Source organism: Marmota marmota, unplaced genomic scaffold (genome assembly GCF_001458135.2).
Source record: "Marmota marmota marmota unplaced genomic scaffold, marMar, whole genome shotgun sequence".
In the NCBI taxonomy this organism is placed as follows: domain Eukaryota; kingdom Metazoa; phylum Chordata; class Mammalia; order Rodentia; family Sciuridae; genus Marmota; species Marmota marmota.
The window spans coordinates 8211309-8218632 of NW_025999977.1; positions in this window are offsets into that span (position 1 = coordinate 8211309).

A 7324-nucleotide genomic window follows, 5' to 3' on the forward strand; every position below is an offset into this window, starting at 1 on the left:
TTCATAAATTGGTAAATGAAAATAAAAGGATTTAAAGTTGCTTTGTCATCACTAAAAAAAGGTTACTAAAAATTTAAAGTCCCAACAGGTATAATTCTATATACTTGAACATTGTGTTTTCATGAACTGATACAGATGTGATTCGATATACAAAGATTTATAGAAGATTTCTATATACAAAGGCCCAAAAGTTTCAACTGTTCTAATTAAGAGTACTGTAAATAACATAAAGTATTTCATTTTAATAAAAAGAAATACTTTATCTAAATTTAGAAATTTATAAAGATTGTTTCAGAATATGAACAGAAAAGGGGGTTAACAAATGGGAAAAAATTAGAAGGTTCTAGGTATGGAAACAATATTTAATAGGAAAAGAAAGTGTTTCTGGATAAGAAAGTATGTGATAAAGTAAATAAGAGGGCTTAAATAAGTGATAAAGAAGGTCCATGTAAGTTGGTTATATATGTATATGAAACAATCAGTCAAAGCTATTTAAAGTTTTTTCCCCTAGGGTCAAATGTTGAGTACTAACATAAACCAAAGTTTAATCTGTGTTAAAAGGACAAGGATTTCTTAAAACATTAATTTACCTATAACATTGTGTTTATTAAGTCTTGTTTTTTTGAGCAAGTAATCTTGAAGGAATTAAAGGACTATACAACTACGGTTTAAAAACATCTGTTATTTTGGAATATCGTAATATGTTTTTACTCTTGTTAATTTTATTTTGTACTTTCCTTATGAACTGTCTAAATGCTGCCTGTTAATGTTTTACAGAGGTATTACTTCAAGAACACACAACCTGGGTTAATTTAAGATAATAAGCCATCACCTACAGGACAGATAGTATAATATAGACCCCAATTAATAAAAAGGGTAAATGACTGTAAGGTTACAGACATTAAAGTTAAAGCCCAGTACTCTTAATTTAAGACTGGTGAGATTGATTTGCTAGTTGTTTAAGATCAAGACTTAAAAATTAAAGTTAAATTAAAAGGGCCAAAAAAACCAATATTTGGCTTTGCCCTCCAAGTCAGTCTGAATCCAAGGAACAGGGAACTCCTTCCTCTAAGAGCTTTACTACTCTGGACCACATAACCTGCTGATCGGGGAGATCAATGAGGCCACTGGAGAACAGAAAGCCAATCAGTGCACTTGTGATAAAGAGGAGGGTCATTGGAGAAGGGAGACATCCCTGATGCTTCCAAGGGAAGCCACATGGTCAGCAAGACCTGGACCCACCCTAGCACAAATGGCATTAGCAGAGTTAAACATCTCCTCTCAAGTTCCCCAAGAGTGACTTCTAAATGGAAACTCAGTTGACTTTTAACAGCAGATAGAAACAAAAGTCAGTCTGACAACAGCTCTCCTCTGTTGGAGGTTGCCAGCTAAGTAACCCCCTGCTTCATCTTAAACACCTAACAAAAACGGTTAAAACCAAAACACAGCCATTCCTGAGCATTTAAAAACATAATAATAGTTAAATGTAACTTAGGATATACATTTGTGTTAGTCCCCCAAAATATGTAAGACTGGTGGTTATAAAAGAGATTCTTAGGCAAGAATGCCTGATAAGGATCAAGAGAAACTGCCAAAGCCAGAAGTTTTTAGTCAGTTTCAGGCCTACAGATACTCCTAACCTACATAGGTAGGCTTGATGTTGGCTAGTATGATTATCCAGCCCTAACTAACAGAAATAAAGGGTTTTCTCCTAGACACAGAGGTCATACCAGTAGAAAGGTTTTATAAGATCAGATGACATTAAGTAGCTTAACTAGATCTTATGGGGATGGACACCTGTAATATTAAAAATTTCATATTATGTTTACATTCTTGATAACTCTGGCTATGTTAAAGATGTCTATTCCCAAATAAAGGCCTTGTCCTCTCCAACCTTGTTATGGGGACAACTTCTCAGCCCTTACACCTCCTGGTGAGAGATCATTGGCTTCTCTCATTTAATAGCAAGTCTTCTAGGCCCAAACAGCTCATTGGTAAGTCCCTGCTCATATGAGCCCTTGACACAAATTTCCCTATTAGCCACCCCTGGGGTTACAGCAGGCCTAGCCACAGGTAGCCACAGGCCTCCCTATTTTCATCAGCTCTCCAATCAGCTGATAGGGAATATCCAACAAGTAGCTGAGTCTATACTAACCCTCCAGCATCTACTGGACTCCTCAGCTTCTGTGCTCCTACAAAACCACCGTGGGTGGACTGGACCTATAAACAGAAGATGGATCACGGCTGGCATTGCCATGGGTGCAGATAGTATAGCCACCTCTATGTACTATTATCAGGAGTTATCATTTCAATTTCTAGGGGACTTACAGCAACTTGCTCAAGCCATACTAACCACACAATCCCAGCTTGATTCTTTAGCTGTTGTGGTTTTGCAGAATCCAAGGGGCCTCGATTTTCTTATGGCTGAAAAAAGGCAGACTTTGTCTACACCTACAGGAGGAATGCTATCTTTATGTCAATCAATCTGGTATAGTCAAAGATGAGATAAAACAACTTGAACATCAGAAACAACAGCTCTCCTCTGTTGGAGGATGTGGAGGATGGCAGCTAAGTAACCCCCTTCTTCAGTGGGCACTTCCTTTCCTGACCCCTCTCCTTGTCATAGCCTTTTGCTAATGCTTGCCCCCTGCGTCATTAGATTGAATCTGGTTCAAGACCAGATTCAAAAAATCTCTAACCAAACCATGAACTGGCTTTGGTTACAGGACTGCCAATCCCTCACCAAAATTGGACCATCTGGAGCCAGCATCATCACCACTTCCTGACCCTCACCATTACCTCAGTGACATCCAGTGCCCCTAACAAGGGTCCAGATGCTGCCCCTTCCCAGCAGGAAGAAGCTATAGAAGATTGATCTATATCCCTGTCCCTTAAGGGGCCCAATAACAAACAAAGGGAGGAATATAGGGTGTTGATTTAACATTGAAGCAGCCATCTTGAATGTTAACTGCCACCTTATGAGAGAAGGTTTGCTTTCCTGTACTTCCTCTTTCCTGAACTCCCCCCACCCTCATTAGTGACCTACCCCATGGTACCATAACCCTAAGCCAATCCCAGAAGGACTCGACCCCTTGACTCTGGAAAGCCCCAGGGTACCATCGACCTAAGCCAACCCATGCTATTCCCACCCACATCGATCTGACGCCAGCACCCCAGGCTATCCCACAGCACCACAGCTACACCTCCAAGCCTCTGCCCCATAAAAGCTTGACACCTGAACATCCCGGGGCCTCTCTTTCCTACAGAGAGATGGCCTTTATTTATCGGCTTTGACAAATAAACCCTCGTGTGGATCTCTACCTGGTCTCTGTCCTTCATTTCTTGCTCGCCCGTCTCTTGCTTTCTCACTTTCCTTTCAGTCTCAAGATTTGTTTGAGGACCCAAAAATGTGGTCACCCAAGTCCCTCTGAGACCTGCTTGGGACCAAGAGACACCCTGACTTCCTGTAACCATCCACTGGGCATCTCTGATGGATGGTGAGTGTGTGTTCTAGGTTTGGGAGTCTCTCCTATAGGCCTGTATACTTTTCCACCGGGGCCACCTGGTGGTGTGGATTCCAGAACCCCAGGAGTGGCTAAGATCACAAGATCACCCTGTATCTAGTACTTACCTGATATCTGGACAATGTAGGGCATAAGGCAAAAATAAAGCATTTGGAAAAATGGACACTCATGGAGTTGGGGGGCTGCTTCAGAGCTCAGGGAATTGAGTCTGAGATTGATAGTTTTTTTGTGTGTGGGGGGAGTGGGATTTGGACAGGACTTGAGGAAGGGTTTACAGTATCTGCAGGCAAAGGCAAAGCACAGACCCTATTTCCCTGAGGATTTCATGCATAAACAGGTTAAGGAAGCATCAAGGTGAAAGTCTACCTGTGTGACGGGCACTGTGCAGGGACCAGGAGGGGCCAGACACAGTCCTGCTTCCAAGAAGCTCACAGTCTGAGGGAGAAAGCAGCAAAATGGAGATTAGGAAGTGAGGTGACAAAGTGATATGGGAGCATCTGCAGAGAGGCTGCTACCCTGAGGTCAAGCATCAGGCTCTGTGGTCATCTAGACCTGGGGGCAAGGTTCTCCTGCTTTCTGGCTCTGTAACCTTGGGAAAGTTCTAGAACATTCCTAGTCTTAGTTTCCTCACTAGTGCCGCAGTCTGGCTGGGCACAAATCACGAGCCACTGAAGCAGAAACAAACTTTATTTCTGAACTCTACCAGCACACTTCACACACGCTCCCAGGAAATCTGCCGATCGCCACACACCTCCTCCAGGAACCAGCAACCGGAAATATCTCCTCCGGAAATCCCTCCTCCTGCACTTCGCCAACCAATGGGAACTCTCTGGGAATCCCTGGGAATCCCCACGAGAACTCCAAAGTAGCGGCCGAGGCACATAGTAATGCCTCGCCTGTCAACCAATACTGTTGGCAAAATGCCAGGGGCCATTCCGACTTGGCTGTGGCTCTCAGCATCTCCCCCTTTCTGTTTAATTAATCAACAAGCAATGTGGCTTAGGGACCGTGCCTGTTAGGTTGTCCAATACAACATATGGTCCTTACTCGTCATCGGATGAGCTGACCTCTAGGCGTCAGCCTCCTGTCTTAGGTTGGTACCACTGCAATTGGATCATACCAGTCACTGACTACCGGTCCAGCATACAGCCATACTTGTGGATAGGCCTTTGCACCAGTGGGGGGGTGAGGTTCTTTGCCTCACCTCTGTTGGCCCCCAAATTTTAGATCATCACTAGCAGAAGGGAGGAGGATACAGAAATGCCACGACACCAAGCCAATTGACGGCTCCTTTGGAAAAATTGTACCACCGGTGACACCATCAGCAAAGATACGCCATCACTATCACAATTCGCTGCACCAACAGATAGTTCACAATGCATACAAGTGATACATAGTCCAGGTAAGTTCTGCAAGCAGTTCAAAGCAGAGGAATCCATCAATATGTCCATTTCCTCCCAAAGTAAATCCACTCCTTGATTGAGCATTACTTGTTGAGTTATTATTCATTGATGCATCAGTTTATACAGTTTGTTGTGATAACTATTGAAGTTTGGCTTTATCTTTGTCTGCACCGGAACTGGGATGAAGACAGGAATTCTGGCAATGATGCTAAAAAAAAATAATTATGTAACATTCTAACAGGTACTAAGAAAACAATTTACATTATCCTGAACAGAATTATTAAATATAATGAAAAGGAAAGGTGAAGGTAAACAAACAGATCTGTTAACCTCCTTATTTGTTCACATATTAAAACAATCCTCAACAGCTGTTTACCCAATTTAAATTAAACCATTAAAATCACGTGAATAAAAAAAATTCAGATCCATTTTTTCATGAGCGCTCCTCATATATGATATATGGACATATGCACATACAGACATACAACACAAAACACAAGTGTGCACACAAACATACAACACATAAGACAATAGTAAAGGCCTTGTAGCTTTACACAGGTGAAATCTCCATTGCAATGTTTAAAAACTCCACAGTCAAAAAATAAAACTGATCAGAAAAACATTAACCTAAGTCTGTATGAGCTCAAAAATTAAAATAGAACTTTATGATGTGGGAAAAGGCAATAATAAAATAGATATTGAAAAAAGCATCTTGGTTAATCGCTGTCACAGATGTAAGAATAGCCAAGCTGGAGCTCTGGATATCAGCTGTTATGGATTTGAGTCAAATCATCTTCTTTTGGGTCTGCAGAAATCGCTTTGGTTAGTCTCTCTGGAATCCAAATCGGCTGTTGTTCTCCCTGTGGAAACACACAAACAGAACCCTGACTCCAGACAATCACTGGGTTAGGACCTTTCCATTGTCCTGTTAGAATATCCTTCCAAAGTACCTTAGGCTTATGTACATTTTTTGGACACATATGCCTTTCTGCAGCACTAAGCCCTGATGAATCCAAATTTAAAAAGTTTAGAGTAAAAAGGGTTATTTTAAGTTTATTTTTGGGGGATATATACCCCTTTCCAATTCCCTCTTTTTGTTTTAATAAGTACATTTTAATAGTTTGATGAGCTCTTTCAACTATGCCTTGTCCCTGAGGATTGTATGGAATCCCTGTTATGTGAGTAATGCCAAATGATAAGCAAAATTGTTTAAAGGAGGTAGACGCATAACCGGGACCATTATCTGTTTTTAACTGTTTTGGAACGCCCACAGTGGCAAAATTTTGTAAGCAATGAGCTATAATATCTTTAGTTTTTTTCTCTGGCATGAAGGGAGCCCATCAAAAATCCGGAAGAAGTATCAACTGTAACATGCATATATTTTAATTTTCCAAATTTTGGCAAGTGTGTGACGTCCATCTGCCAAATATGGTTAGGTATCAATCCTCTAGGATTGACTCCAAGATTAACTTGTGGTAAAACGGTCACACAATTTTGACATTGTTTTATTACTTGTCTAGCTTGTTCCTTAGTTATTTTAAAATGCTTTTGTAAAGTATTAGCATTGACATGGAACCTTTTATGAAAATTTGTTTCTTCTTCTAATGTAGATAAAATATGTATGTCATGTATAGTTTTATCTGCTAAATCTTTGCCCAAACTAAGGGCTCCAGGCAATCCTGTATGTGCTCTGATATGTCCTATAAAGAATGGATCTTTTTTGTCCCAGATTAGACTTTGTATAGTGGAAAACAAAGACAAAACAGTAGAGGAAGGAGAAATCCTACCAGCATCTTCAAGGGATACTATAGCATTAACTATATACTGACTATCAGAAAATAAATTTAATACAGAATCTTTAAACATCACAAAAGCTTGTAATACTGCATTAAGCTCTACCTTTTGAGCTGATTGTTTGGGTACTAAAAATGTAAAAGTTTGATCAGGGGTAACTACTGCTGCTGTACCATTATTTGACCCATCAGTGAATATATTTGGAGCATTCATAATAGGTGTTTTTCTTGTCATTTTTGGAAAAACTACAGGATGCGAAGACCAAAAAGACAACAAAGGATTAGATGGTAAGTGATTATCAAATGAAACATTAGATTTACACATGATTATTGCCCAAGTATTTAACTCATTAGCTAACTCATCAATTTGATCCATAGTATATGGAGTAATAATTTTATTGAGAGAAATTCCAAACACTCTCTTTGCTGCTTTTATTCCTTTGAGTATTAATTGTCCTACAGCCTCAGGATACCTAGTAAGAATAGTGTTAGGAGAATAAGATAAATGTATCCATAATAATGGACCTTCTTGCCAAAATACTCCTGTAGGAATATTTTTTGTTGGTAGTACAATAAATAATAAAGGCAAACTTATATCAATTCT